Source organism: Tyto alba, unplaced genomic scaffold (genome assembly GCF_018691265.1).
Source record: "Tyto alba isolate M040663 unplaced genomic scaffold, T.alba_DEE_v4.0 Super-Scaffold_12, whole genome shotgun sequence".
Classification (NCBI taxonomy): Eukaryota; Metazoa; Chordata; class Aves; order Strigiformes; family Tytonidae; genus Tyto; species Tyto alba.
Window position 1 is genome coordinate 793,828 of NW_024881274.1, and position 14,622 is coordinate 808,449.

At 52.7% G+C, this 14,622-nt stretch overlaps 1 pseudogene; it reads left to right on the top strand.

Annotated features, from left to right (window-relative positions):
* Nucleotides 1–12,756: 12,756 nt before the first annotated feature.
* On the top strand, nt 12,757–13,450 carry LOC116962619 (annotated as a pseudogene).
* The last annotated feature ends 1,172 nt before the right edge of the window (nt 13,451–14,622 follow it).

Here is a 14,622-nt window from a genome sequence, read left to right on the forward strand (position 1 = left end):
AAAAGCTGCTCTGAGCAGGTTCGGGAGCTGGGATTTGTTCCCATGAAGGAAACAACGGACAGGGTGCCGTGACCCTCACCTAAAGACCACTGTTCACTGGGGAGTTGGGGATCCATGTAAGAGATAACTGAGGAGGCCCTGGGCTCTGCCGTGCTGTGCTCCATGCAGAGCTTGGCCTTCAGGCCGGTGTTGTGCTGCACAGCCCCCTTGGCCACAGGACAAGCTCGGGAAGATGAAGAACTCCTGTAACCGAGGAGCCTGTCGGCAGCTCCTGCTCAGTGCCACTGACTCCACTGCCTGTTCCGTCCGTAGCTGCCCGGCTGTTGCAAAAGGTTCATCCTGCTTCCCCATCCCTGTCAGCTCTGAGCGCTCCTTGCTCCCTGAGTACATGCAGCGCTGAGCTTGGAATGAGGAGCCCTGGCTGTGTTGCCAACCAGGAGAAAGCTGGAGGCCGTGGCAGGTATGTGCCAGTGGGGAGATAGAATGGGACACCCTCTTAATGTCAGTGGGATGAGAGCTCTAGAGGCCCAGGGGCAGCTGAGAGAAAATCTGCCACTTTGCATTGGAATGGGAGGAATGTGGGATTGCAGAGCCAGCTGAGAGCTCCTGTGGTGCCAGCAGGTGGCTCAGGAGAGGCAGGGAGAGATGGAGTAAAGGGGAGAGAAAAGCAGGAGAAGGGCTCTGAGGTATCTCTCCTCTCTCCTTTCCAAGGGTAAGATCATCTTGAGAGGACTGGTGCAAAACCACAAACATGAGCTGACATTTCCCAATGTCTTCCTGTTAATCAAGAGGAGTTCTCTGAATGATCCTGATGAGCCTGGCAAGTGTTGCCTTCTCAGAAAAATAACTATGCGCTTATAGATAGCCAGTACTTACCCAGCAGGATGTCACAGAGGACAGGGCTGAAGTGGAATTGGAAGGGATGGCGAAAAGGGCCAGTTCCTAGATAGAGATGAATGTGCTATTTGAAAGGAATGAGGACACTGGAAATGGGAATGCTCCAGAAGGGAAAGAGCTGGTGGGACTAGCCCTGAATATGCCATGAGGGATGAGGCATGAAGAGGACCGGGGGAGTCATCCCCAGCTGAACCCCTTGTTACACTGGCTCTGCGGAATGAGCATGTGGATTTTCTGGTAGACACTGGAGCTGAATATTCTCTCTTAAATACTTGCAAAGGAGCCTTTGGCCAAGACACTGTAAATGCAGTTGGTGCCACAGGAAAAGGGGAAAATAGACCATTCTTTCAACCTATGCAATTTAAGATAGGTAAACCTGGTTGACACATCAATTTCTGTTTGTGCCAGAATGTCCGATGTCTTTGCTAGGCAGGGACATATTAAGTAAATCGAATGCTCAAATAACTTTTGATAACGGTCAAATATAGGTACATATTGCAGCACGTAAAGACCTGGAAGCCCAAATTGTTACGATATGGCTGCCTAAAGTGGAGGAAGAAATTCCAGAGGAGGGGAAAAATGCTGTCACGCTGTTAGTCTGGCCTTCTGATATTCCAGGGAGATCAAGAGCAGCAGAACCAGCAAGAATACATGTGAGACCTAACACTGGACTGGTAAGGCAGAAGCAATATCCTTTAAAATTAGAAGTAAGGAGGGGATTAGAAAAATTGATTAACAATCTGTGCAGTATAAATTGCCAGTAGAATGTCAACCAGTTTCAACAGTCCCATTTTGCCAGGAGAGAAACCCCATTTGGAGGAGTACAGATTAGTACAGGATCTTACAGCTATTAATCAAATAGTGCAGGACATACCCTCAGGAGTAGCGAACACCCTATTCACCACGATTAAAGACAGTGGTAAATGGTTTACAGTATTGGACTTAAAGGATGCTTTCATCTGCCTACCTCTGGAGCTGGGCGGTCAGGCACTTTTTGCCTTTGAATGGGAAAGTCTGAGTACAGGAGGAAAGAAACAACTCACTTGGACTGTGTTGCCACAGGGGTTCAAAAATTGTCCCACCTTATTCGGAAGCCAACTGGCAAAGAAACTGGAACTCTGGAAAAGGGACAATGAGAATATAACTCTCCTTCAATATGTGGATGACATTCTCGTAGATGCTGCCTCCCAGAATGAGTGTATTCAGATAACTCTTAGCCTATTAAATTTTCTAGGAAAAGCCAGCTACAGAGTATCCAAGAAAAGGGCAGAGATAGAAAAGACCCGGGTCCTATATTTGGGGTTCACCATTTCCCAGGGAGAGCAGGGCCTGGCAACAGAGTGGAAGGAGGCGATTTGCCAAACACCAGAGCCGCGATCGGTGCGGGAGCTACCTGCCTTTTGGGAATGTCCGGGTGGTGCCGACTGTGAATTCCTAATTATGAACTAATTGTGAAACCATTGACCTGCTTTCAGTTTAAAGCCATTGCCCGTTTGTCACTGCAGGCCCTGGTAAAGCATCTCTCTCCCTTTCTCCTAAGCCCCCTTTAGGTATTGAAAGGCTGCAAGAAGGTGTCCCCACGGCCTTCTCCTCTCCAGGCTGAACACCCCCACCTCTCTCAGCCATTCCTCATCCGAGAGCTGTCTTTTCTCTGCTCATTTTTGTGGCATCCTCTGGACCCGCTCCAACAGACTCTGCAGTCTCTTCCCACGGTCAGTGAAGAGACATCAGCTCACCCACGGGACTTATCCCATCCCAAAGCAGACGTGCACGGCAGGTGGAACGAATCCTCTTTCTGGAGCCACTGATCTTGCTGATGAGCCATGGTGGCCTCTGACCTCCCCGGCCAGCATAAGCTCCCAGCAGGGCCTGCCTGTGCGTGGCTTGCTTCATCAGGTCATCAGGAGTGAACCCACAGGCTGTCCTCCAGCACCTCCAAGCACCGCCGTCCCATTCCTGAGGCCCGTATCCATGTCCACAGTACCTAGGGACATGGAGAGAACGGGGAAAGGGCTTTTGTGGGGGTGAATGGCTCAAGCGGCATCTCCCGCTCTCGCTAAGCACAGATGAGTCTCCCTTCAGCCATACTGCACCCTTAGAAACAGGGCTTGCAAAGATGACTCTGTCAATCCAACACGTGTGCGGTGGCCCTGGACAGTACAGACAGCCTCTCTTTGGGTTTCTCAAGTCTTCGCAATTAACTCGAGATACCTAGAGGTCTGGATTTGTGTCTCTGTGTGTGTCTGTGTTTGTGTGCCTGTGTGTGTTGCCTAAGCCAGCTGTCTAGTCAATCTGGAATGACGCTTACGGGATTCTTCCAGCACGTGAGACGAGTCCTCTGTCCACACGGATGTGTTTTGATCTGGAAGATTTTAAACCTGTCACGGAAATGATGTCTTCCCTGGTGAAAGTGTGTGGCATGAAGCAGGAAATTAAAAGGCTGCGATTCAGGAAGCCAGAAGGTGAGGAAGACATCCCTAGTTACTCCACAGCCAGTGCCCATCAGTCCTTGCCTTGCTGCATCTCTGCTGAGAAACACCCCCTTGGCCCTGGAGCACATCATGTGAACAGGGACCCTGACAAGTGCTGTCCTCACCAGAGGAACTGTGGGCATGTGGGAGGCCCCGAGGAGGACCTCAGTCCCACAGTCCCTTGGGGAAGAGTGCTCCTCTTGCTCTGGCTGGGGCTGTGCTGGGCAAGGAGGCTGAGAAGAAAATGCTGCCAAGGGATGGCAGGAAATGGGAACGGCTAAAAAGCCTTGGGAATGGCCCCCAGTCCCCACTCCAGCCGCCCCTGCCCTCCCCCACCTGATCGAGGGACCATGGCCAGCACGCCTGGGCAAGGGCATGAGGGGCAGCTTCCCCATGCAGGCCTCTCACCCCCCAGCACAGCTTCTGGCACGGCCACCCATTGCCAACACACGTAGGGCTGAGGTGTTCACCAGCTGGCACTGGTATCAGCTACAGCAGCCCACGCACCGGAGTGCCCTGGCGCTGGGAACCCAACAGCCCCTTGGGTGAAGGCAGCCCCAGGACTCTGCCTGGTGCCCGACCGCGACACACTGCTCTGGGCTGCCTTGTCTTCCTTGAGCAAGGAGCAGCTTTCCCGAGGCCCAGGAACTCTACAGCCTCCCAAGTGCCACAACCCAGATCTGGTCTGGAAGGGCGCTGTGTGAGAGGAGATACTCCCAGCTCCGCAGAGACGTGGCAGTGACGGTGGGACCTGCTTCTGCCCCCAGCAGGATCCGCCAGCTGTCCCTGAATGGCACAGGGCACGCACCAGCCCACCCGCAGGGCACACATTGGGCTGCCTTCCCCCGGGCACCAAGCTCCTCCAGCATTCCCAGAGCCCTGGGGCTGAAACGGCCCTCGTGCTCCGCTGCTCCCCACACTCAGGCCAGGGCCTTCCCACAGCTGCAGAGCCGGGGAGCCGGTGGTGTGGGGCTTTGCCCTCGCACAGACCCCCCCCAGCACCAGCACCACAGGACCAGGGCGCGGGCTGGGGCCATCCCTCTGGGCTGGGTAAGGATGAGGGGCACCTCTCCCCGGCCCAGGCTCTGTGGGAGACTCAGCGGGGTCAGGCGTTAACAGGGGCGACGAGCATCAGGATCAAGCCCCCCTAGACACAGTGCGACCGTGGGTACAGCTCTGGCTCGGCCCCTGGCCCAGGGTCTCTGTTTAGGAAGGCTCAGGTTTCCACAGAGCTATCGGAGCCAGGGTGGTGGAGGTGAACCCTTGGGACCCCACAAGGGACTGGAAAAAGAAGTATAGGGGTGTGTTCAGAGTGAAAGAATCTGCGCCTCTGCTCAGAAGGGGAGATAACATCAGGGTGTTTACAACAAATGAGAGAACTGAGAAAGATTAGGAAAGATGTTCTCTGAGGAAATTGTCACAGTGGCTGAAATGGTGACAGTGTGACAGCCATCTCTGTCCCGCTGAATAGACCGCGATCATCAAGTACTTGAGGTGAGTCGGAGACCTGTGGTGCCCCTACGATGGGGCAGGGAAGGGGCCTGGGATGCGGGCAGGCGTGCCGGGTGGGCAGAGCAGCAGTGCCAGCGCTGGGTGGATGTGCAGAAGTGTTGTGCTTGTGAATCCAGAGAGTGGTGTGCGTGTGCCTTCACTAGTAAGCTCCTGTCTCTGCCAGCCCCAGAGGAGGAGGGGACGTGGCTGGCTGTGCTTGTGTTTTATGTGGCCCTGAACGGGGGTGCTGCTGACAGCAGTGCCTTGCTGTGGCAGTCTGGGTGACCGTCTCTTTCAGTGTGTGTGCCCCTGTGTGTGGGGGGGGGCTCTGGGGTGGGTGCTCCGTTTCGTTACAGGTTGAACCCGCAGACGTGGAAAGTGGCGGCTGTGCCCCTCAGCCTGGGCAGAGACCCCGGGTCCCCAGGACACCGCGTTGGGCTCCAGCAGCCACGCAGGAGGATCCTGGGCCAGAGCAGCTGGAGGAGGTGACCGCGTTCCCTGCGTCACTTTGCAAATGCCAGCAAGGGCAGGCTCTGCCCACAAAACACAGGCTGAGCCTCTCCTTGCACTTTCCTACACTGGAGTTAGGGCAATCCCCAACATCAGGATAGCCCGGGGGATGAATGGACTGAGAGCAGCCCTGCGGAGGTGGATGTGGGGATACTGCGGATGAAAAATTGGACGCGAGCCCACAACGTGTGTTTACAACCTAGAAAGTGAAACTTATCCTGAGTTGCATACAAAGAACTGGCCAGTAGGTTGAGGGAGGTGATTCTGTACCTCCACTCCACTCCTGTGGGACCCCACCTGGAGTACTGCATCCAGCCCTGAGTCCTCAGCACAAGAAAGACATGGACCTCTTAGAGTGGGCCCTCCGGGGCAGGAGCAGTCAAATGACTGCGGGGCCGGAGCACCTCTCCTATGAGGAAAGCCTGAGAGAGTTGGGGTTGTTCAACCTGGAGAACAGAAGGCTCCAGGGAACCCTTACAGCAGCCTTTCAATACTTAAAGGGTGCTTATAAGAAAGGTGGAAGGAGACGGTTACCAGGGCCTGTAGTGGCAGGACAAGGGGCAACAGTTTTAAGCAGAAAAAGGGTACATTTCTATTGGATTTACAGAAGAAATATTTTACAATGAACCTGGTTAGACATTGGAACAGGCTATCCAGAAAAGTTGAGGAAGCCCCATTTTTGCAAGTGTTCAAGATCAGGTTGGATGGGGCTTTGAGCCACCTGATGTAGTGAGATATATCCCTGCCCATAGCAGGGGAGTTTGGACTGGGTGATCTTTCAAGGTCCCTCTAAGTCAAACCATTCCATCATTCTATGATTCCATAATTTCTGCACACCTGGTGGGGACCCTGGAATGGCTTCCACAAAGACACCAGCTTTGAAATTGCACTGCAGGGGAAGTCATGGCAGTAGGCCTTGCAGAAAGGCTATTATCCGTGTTGATGGAACCTATGAACCATCTTATTAACCCTCACAATAAAGCTTCAGCTGTGGACTCTTCAGCAGTGGGCCTGGTCTATGTCCCTGTCTGAAGGAAAACGAAGCTAAAAATGAGTGAAAAGCCTTGCCCTTCTGTGCAACTGGAAATCTGATACATATTTTGGGGGCTTCTCAAGGTGTTGCTGCAAAGAAATTTCCCTTTGTGGCAGACGTCACCAGGCTTGCCTCACTCTCCCTCTATGCCGCCATTGTAGAGCACCAGATGTCAGGGACTTTGTGGTTCCTTTATTTCAGTGTGTCCTGACTGGCCGCAATAACAAGATCGTGCCAGGGACATCTGATAAACCGCACTAGGTGCTGGTAAACCACCAGCACATCAACAAAATAAGCAGCGATAAAGACTGATCAGAACAAGCCCGTCTCACTTTGGTTTTGGAAGGATATAGCGAAGCTGCATTTTTGGCGCCAGAAGTATCTGGTATTTGAAGAAACCACAATAGAAAGGAAAAGGTAAAAAATTCCGGGGACCTGTCCTTGTACATGAATTAGTTGCTGGGGCCTTGACTGACACTCTTAATATAATCCTATCTAGTGCATCTGACAACATGATAGCAATTGGTGTGACCCATGCGCTTCGACTACAAGTGAGGATGTACAACAAACAGTTCCCTTGCTTCTTTCCCGTGGAGTCCTATGCCAGGGAAACATTTCTCAGCATTTACTTGAGAGACTGGCTCCCAGGGGCCCTGATTCGCCAAGACCAGTGAGCATGGTGAACATGCATCCCCATAACCTGCCTGGACAGCACTGGCTAACAATTTTCTAGGCAGAAAGAACCACGCAGGTTTTTGGCTCATGTGCTTACCTTCCAAACAGGGCTCTCTTTCCTGATAGCATCATGGCCTGTTTAAAACACAATGCTATGGACACTGCTTTCCAGAGGAAGCAACGGCAGCATCCCCCCTCCATGAACTGCACATACCACTGTGGGTTTTTCCTACATCACCGTAACAAGGGGCTACCTTTTAAACAGATATTTAAACTGTATCCTAACAACCTAGTACAAAATGATCAGGTGCTGATGCATTTTGTAAAAGACGAAGAAGATGGCGCTTTCCCCATGGCCACAGCTGCTCCAGATATCTTTCCAAAGACTCAGACCAGCATCTCCTGCAGCAATTTTCATAAATGTATTCTGTAAATAAAGCTTATTACTGAACCAGAAGGGTGAGTGTGTGCTCTTTAAGCTCAGCCCACCCCACCCCAACACGTTTCTTCCCAGAGAACCTCGTTATTGGATGACCCATGACAGAAGGCAGGATGTTCATCACGGCCGTGGATTTTGCAAAAACATTCCAGACTCTAGGTCTTCTCAGGTGGGCCACAGGTCTGAAGGGCATATTGGAGTAAGTTGAGCAAGCTGGATCTCTTAATGGCATCCCCTTTGTATACAAAGCTTCCCTGCTTTTCCCAAGAAGAAACGTGCTTGTTCTGCCCTAGTTTACCCAGGAGCACTCGTGCATTCTCCCAACACCGTGGACACAGATGATCAGGCACTTCCTGAATAACAGTGCTGGAGTTCTCAGGAGTGTCCAGCAGCTCTCTCATCTCTGTCTTGTTGGCAAGTGTCATTTTCCCCCATTCCTGATTGCTCTGCTCCTTGTGGGACAAGTACTTCTGAAGAGCAGCTGTATATACCTTAGCTTTCTCATAGGCCATAAAAACCTGGTTTCTGCAGAATGTCCTGCATTTCAGCATCCAAAGAGTGGACTGTATCATCCCTCGTGTCTTCCCTGGGTAATGGCAGCACCACAGCTGCTCCACCTGAAATACAGGCACCAGATACATTTTTTCCTGCATAGTCCATCACTGCTTCACCAGAACCCCCATGATTAGTAGAGGAGCAAAATTTAAGTCCTCCACAAACTTGATAGAAGGATGTTTCCAGAGCCTGTCCTGATACAGCAGTTGCCAGCAAGTGTAACACCACAGCATATTCGCCGGCATAACAGACAGCAAGCGGTCAGCACTGGTCAGTTGGCAAGCAGTGGCAAGTGAGCCGGCTGTGCAGCAGCAGAGAAGGTCAAAGGGAGAGAGACAGGATTTTCCCTGAGGCGCAGCAGCTTGCAGAGCCCCAGACCCCACGTGTGGTGCAGGAGCAGGCAGCGCCTCCCCCTAGGATTGAGTCAGTGCAAGCTCTGGAGAAATTGAAGGGTGGAGCTGGTGACTTCTGGCACCAAGCGAAGGATCCTGTGCCATCAAGGGCTTACGACCACAAAATATGTTCACGGCCCTCGAAGGTAAGGATGAGCCAGATGTGTCTGGAAACAAAGGATCGGCTCCACTGGGCCCTAAGCCATGCAAGACCACCAGCAAGAAGTGGTGAGTGACAGTTATGGGTGACTCCGTGCTGGGGGGGACAGAGGCACCAACCTTCCAACCTGGCCTGTCACCTAGAGAGGTTAACTACCTGCCAGGAGTGCAGATCTGGGATGTTGGGGAGGGACAGCCAAAGCTCGCTCAGCTCAGTGACTACTACCCCCTGCTGTTATTCCTTGTGGGCACCAATGATACTGCTAGGGGACACCTGGACGATATCAGAAGTGATTACAGAGCTCCACAGGATGTAGTCAAGGGCATGAGGGCCCAGGTGGTGATGTCCTCAATCCTGCTGGTTGGGGCAAGGATGTGAGGAAGAGGGCACTGATAAAACAGGTGAATAATTGGCTGTGGAATAGGAGATGGTGACTGTTTTGGGTCCTGCAACTATGGGACCCTGTTTGCTGAGCAACATCTGCTCAGGAGAGGTGGGATCCACCTCACCAAGCGGGGCAAAGTTACCTCTGCCATTAGGATGGCTGAGCTGGTAAGCAGGGCTTGAAAGTAGGAATGATGGGGGAGGGAGAGAGTAACCAACAGCCCTGTGAGGGAGTGATGGACACAGTCAATCAGCAAAGGGCCTGGGGTGATGTGCCAGGAAGGGATCACAAGATTGAGAAAACAGGGCTTAAGCGGGTTCACCTCTAGCATCTGCATGTAAGCAAGGAAGTGCCTACAAGGCATCGTGGTGGAGAAATGCCCAAAACGCTTTCTAGAAAGTCAACGTGCTGAGCTGCCTGTGTCGGGTGCCCGTACACTAATGCATGCAGTGTGGGGAGTAAACACGAGGAGTTGGAGACCTGTATGCAGTGGCAGGGCTATGATCTTCTCGGGATTACGGAGACAGAGTGGGAGGGCTCCTACAGCTGGCATGTTGCAATGGAGGGAGAGAGGCCCTTTCAGAAGGACAGGCTGGGAGGATGACGAGTGGGAGTTGCCCTTTCTGTGACAGAGCATTTGGATTGCATGGAGCTCTGCCTAGGGATGGATGAAGAGCCAGGTGAGATCTTATGCGCGAGGGTTAAAGAGAACAAAGGAAAGGGTGACATTGGAGTGGGTGTCTGCTAAAGGCCTCCTGACCTCGAAGAACCAGCATATGAGGCCATCTACAGATAGATAGGAGCAGCCACACATCCACAGACCCTGGTCCTCATGGGGAAATTCAACCACTGCAATATCTGCTGGAGGGACAACAGAGCAGGACATAAGGAGGCCAGGAGTTTTCTAGAGTGCATGGATGACAACTTCATCACCCAAGTCGTAGAGGATCCGAGGGGGAGAGGTACTCTGCTGGACCTCATACGCATCAAGAAAAAAGGGCTTGTTGGAGATGTGAAGATCAAGGGCAGCCTGGACTGAGATGACAGTGAGATGGTGGAGTTCAGGATCCTGAGGGGAGGGAGGAGAGTTAAAAGCCAACTCTCAACCCAGGCCTTCAGGAGAGCAAACTTTGGTTTCTTTAAAGAGCTGCTCGGACAGGTCCCCTAATATAAGGCCCTGGAGGCCCGAGGCACCCAAGAAAGCTGGCTAATAGTCAAGGATCACCTCCTCCAAGCTCAAGAGCAGGCCACCCCAATGAGCAGAAAGTCAGGAAGCATGCCAGGATGTCAGCATGGATGAACAAGAAGCTCCTGGCAAAGCAGAAATACAAGAAGGAAGCATAGAGGGGGCAGAAGCAAGGGCAGGGAGCCTGGGAGGAATTAAGGGACACTGTCTAAGTATGCAAGGATGAGGTTAGGAAAGTCAAAGCCCAGTTGGAACTGAATCTGATGAGGGATGTCAATGGCAACTAAGCTTCTGTAAGGACACAGGTGACCTGGAAAAAGCTGAGGTGCTGAATGCCTTCTTGGCCTCAGTCTTTACTAGCAAGATGAGCCTTCAGAATCACGGGTCCTGAGACCAGGGGGAGAGTGTGGAACGAGAAAAAGATGTAGCCTCGGTGGAAGAGTATCAACAAACTGCACATATCTAAGTCCACGTGGTGCTAACTCCACAGGAAAAATGGAGTTCTGGTGATGTGTCCTGGTTTCCTGCATACTCTCCCTGTCTTAGATAATACAGTCCTGCCCTCCTCCTGGTTTTTTGTTCACAGGTGTGAAACACCGGTGCTGGTTTACAATGCAGAGCTGGTTATAGCACATCCCGCAATTCCAGCTTTACATTCGTGCTGTTCTTCTGCCCAGGCCTTATACTTCTCACAGAAAAACATAGCCAAACAATCAGGTTCTTTTTTACCATCTGTGGCCTTGTGCCTCTGTAAGCATTATCCACACCTGCAGAGTGGCCAGCAACTGAGGCACCTTTTCCTTGTCCCCATGTTAAATGCACAGTCAGAAGGCAAGCAGAGCCGTCAACAGAATTTACAGCTATGGCCATGCTTATACAATGTGTGACAAAGCCCGCAAGAGTTTCTTACTCCAACCACCTTCCTGACATCCTTAACACCATAATACCGATGTAAAAGGAGGCAACGGGTCTTGAGATATCTGAGGTTGTCGCTCAGCTTAAAACTCCCCCAATCCTTTTTCCCCTCAGGCAGGAGGATGATGCATATACGAATGTGTCCTCAGACAAGGGGCTGTTACTCAGCATGACCTTCCTGCGCACAGGGCACCCCAGTTTGTCCTGTAGCTCTTTTGTTCTGCCTAACAGTTCTGGATCCATCAGATCCCTTGCAGCTGTAAGGGCCATGTTACTCCCAGCAAAACAGAGATCATTGTCACTGCTATTTAGGTGGATGAAACAGCACTACATTTTGTCTCGACCTTTGTAATGGGGGATAGACTGCAGATTTGTGTAGCCCACACCCAGAGGCTTTCACAATAATGACAGCCAGGTGGGAAGTCTGATGAAGTCTGATGAAAACACAGCTCCCTCATACTTTATTGGGGACTACTGACCCAGACTCAAAATGAATAAATTTGCAGACCTTTTAAAATTAATAGCAGGATTATATGGAGTCTCAGTTTCAAGATGGAGATAGGAGGCTGTGGTAAATGGGAAGTCCCTTTCAGAGGCCATCTTCTGCCCCTGTGAAAGCTGTGCTCGCTGGCCCACCATGCTCAGGAAAACAGATGGCATGAAGGGCCCTTGTGATCCCCGTAATACCCTGCCAAGAAGAGACCAAAAGAGGTCAACACATTTGTCCAGAGGGCAAGTTTAAGAGGAAGAGAATTGAAGCCCAGCAGTGCAGCCCACCTGCCTGGGAAGCTGAGCACAGGTGAACACTGGAGAGAGTCGGGACGGAGGGAGGGAGAGAGGGAAAGAGAAAGACATGTCCTGTCCTCATGCAGGGAAAGCCTTTGGGTGAGCAGGCAAAGCTTGCAGGGCTGGGAGCAGCTGGGCCCCATCCTGCCAGTGCAGCCACAGGCAACCCCACCAGCGTGCCCCAGGCCAACATCCCTTGCCTGCACGGCACCCATCCGGCACTCGAGCTGAGGCTTCTGCAGGCACTGTCACGTTCCTGTCCCAGAAATCCCCGGGCCTCTCAGTCCCAGCACTCAGAAGAAGCTTCTCTGAGGGGATGAGTATGGCTCATGCCAGGAAATGAACAGGGAGCACTGGGGAAAACACCCACCCAGCCCGTGTCATTAGCTGGGATGTTTTCCACCCACCATGAGCACTTCGGGGAATTGTCACTTCCGTAGAAGCTACCTCTGAGCCCGGGGCAGTCAGGGCCACCGTAAAAGCCAGCCCAACTCCTTGCTGTCTCATCCATTTCTCTCATCTTCTTCTTTCTGGGAACCAGGTGAGTCTGAAGCCCTTTTTCTGTTCATGTGGGTGTGTACTTCTTCACCTGTGCACTGGGTCACGGTGCTGCTTCTCATGGGAGGGGGAATAAGGATGAAGGTCTGACTCAGAGCGTGTCTGGAATTTGGATGAGGGAGCTCTTCTTTTCAGAGAGAGACAGACACCTCTTTGGGCCTGGTAACACATGGCAGTAGCATATCAGGACATGAGCAGTTTCCATCTCCTGGCTCAGCAGGTGTTTATGAAATGCTCATGGCTGGGTGACAGACTCATGGTGGAGTATTCCTCAGATGCAGCTATGGTCTGCTACCTCCGTGTCCTTTCCCCAGGTGCACCTCCACCCTCGAGACATGTCCTGCTCCGACCAGTGCCTGCCATGCCGGCCCTGCGGCCCGACCCCGCTGGCCAACAGCTGCAATGAGCCCTGTGTCAGGCAGTGCCAGAGCTCCACCGTCGCCATCCAGCCCTCCCCGTGGTGGTGACCCTGCCCGGCCCCATCCTCAGCTCCTTCCCACAGAACACCGTTGTGGGCTCCTCCACCTCCGCCGCCGTTGGCAGCATCCTCAGCTGTGACGGAGTCCCCATCAACTCGGGGGGCTTTGACCTCTCCTGCATCACCAGCCGCTACTGCGGCAGAAGGTGCCCCCCCTGCTAAAGCTGCTGGCAGTGACCCACGGAGACACCTCGGGAACTGAGAACATTTGCTGGGCACAGGATCAAGAATTTGGATGTTGTTTTCAGGATAGCTGAATGGCTTTGCCTTTCTTTCCATTTCTCTTTTTGCTGCCTGTCCCCTTGCCTACAGAGTGTCCCCAGTGCCAGCCTGGTGGGGACCATCTGTCTCCTCTCCGGCCTCTGTGGCGCAGGCAGACAGACAGACATCAGGCAGGAACTTCTCTGTGGGCAAGCACTGAAGACCCTCAGCTGCCCCCACGGCTCCCTGCACTGCTGTGCTCCACTTGGAGTGACTTTGTTTCCCTCTTTTGACTCATTAAAGTTCTGCTGCATCCAAGCCTGGCCTCCATGTGGTCCTTCCCTCCGTGGACACTGCCCCGGCTGCCAGAGGGGAAGGCTGTTGCTCTGGGGTGGAAGGGGGAGAGGACACTGGGAGCCCTTGCCTTGTTGTGCCATTGTTCACAAATGCCCAGGAAGGCCGGAGGCCCTGAGGGGTCAGCAGCCCCATGAGCTCCTGAGGAAGGGCGTTCCTCTTGCGGTGGTTGGAGGTGCACTGGCTTGGCAGGGGTTGGACTTTGGCTCCAAAAATTCTGTGGTTTGCAGAACGGCAAGGATGGTAAAGAAGGGAACACCCTTGGGATGGCCCAGAGCTACTCCACCTTCCTCTCCCCTCCACCAGCCAATGTAGGGGCTGTGGCCTGTGTGCATGGACGGGGCTGTCAGGGACAAGTCACCCATGCTGCTGAATGCATAGGGACTGGAAATTGGAGCTACGCCTGTGGGAGCTGAGGGCAGTCAGCACAGGAATGGGAGGAAAGGCCTGCATCCCGGGGAAGGGACTGCATGTGGAGAAAGTTGATGTCCTATGCCAGAGCAGCTAGGGAAACACTCTGGCCTATACGAGGGACTCAGGTACCGAGGAAACCTATGGACGACTGTCCTCTGTGAGAGGGTGATCACGCTGGAACAGAGGAAAGAAGTTCTAGAAGTTCTCCTCACTTCTATAAGTTTGAAGATGTAACAGCGCTGACTGCACCCCCCATTCCCTGCCCTGCTTGGGGGAGGAGGTAGTGATATCGTGAGCCAAACTGAGCCCGGGAAGAAGGGACGGACAGAGAGAAGGTGTTTTCAAGATGTGACAGTGCTTCTCACTGTCCTACTCTGTCTGTTATGTGTTGCTGTTGTAAGTGTCTGTAAAAAATCTTTGTTCTTTTTTCTTCCCTGACGGAGTCTGTCTTTTGCCGTGACTGTAATGGGTGATTTGCCCCTCCCTGTCCTATCTCAGATCCCCATGAGGCTTATTTTCTCCTTCTCAGCGCTGAGGGGAAAGGGGGAAGTTAGCTGCTGCATGGTGCTCACTTGCCCTTTGAGCTCCAAGCACGACAGTCCCTTGGCAGCCACTACAGTCTCAGATACTTTTTCCTATACAGAAATCCAAATGTCTTGACGAAAGTGTACAGGTGGAGGAACGGAAATCCCCACACCCATGTCCTTCATCAAGAGGGAATT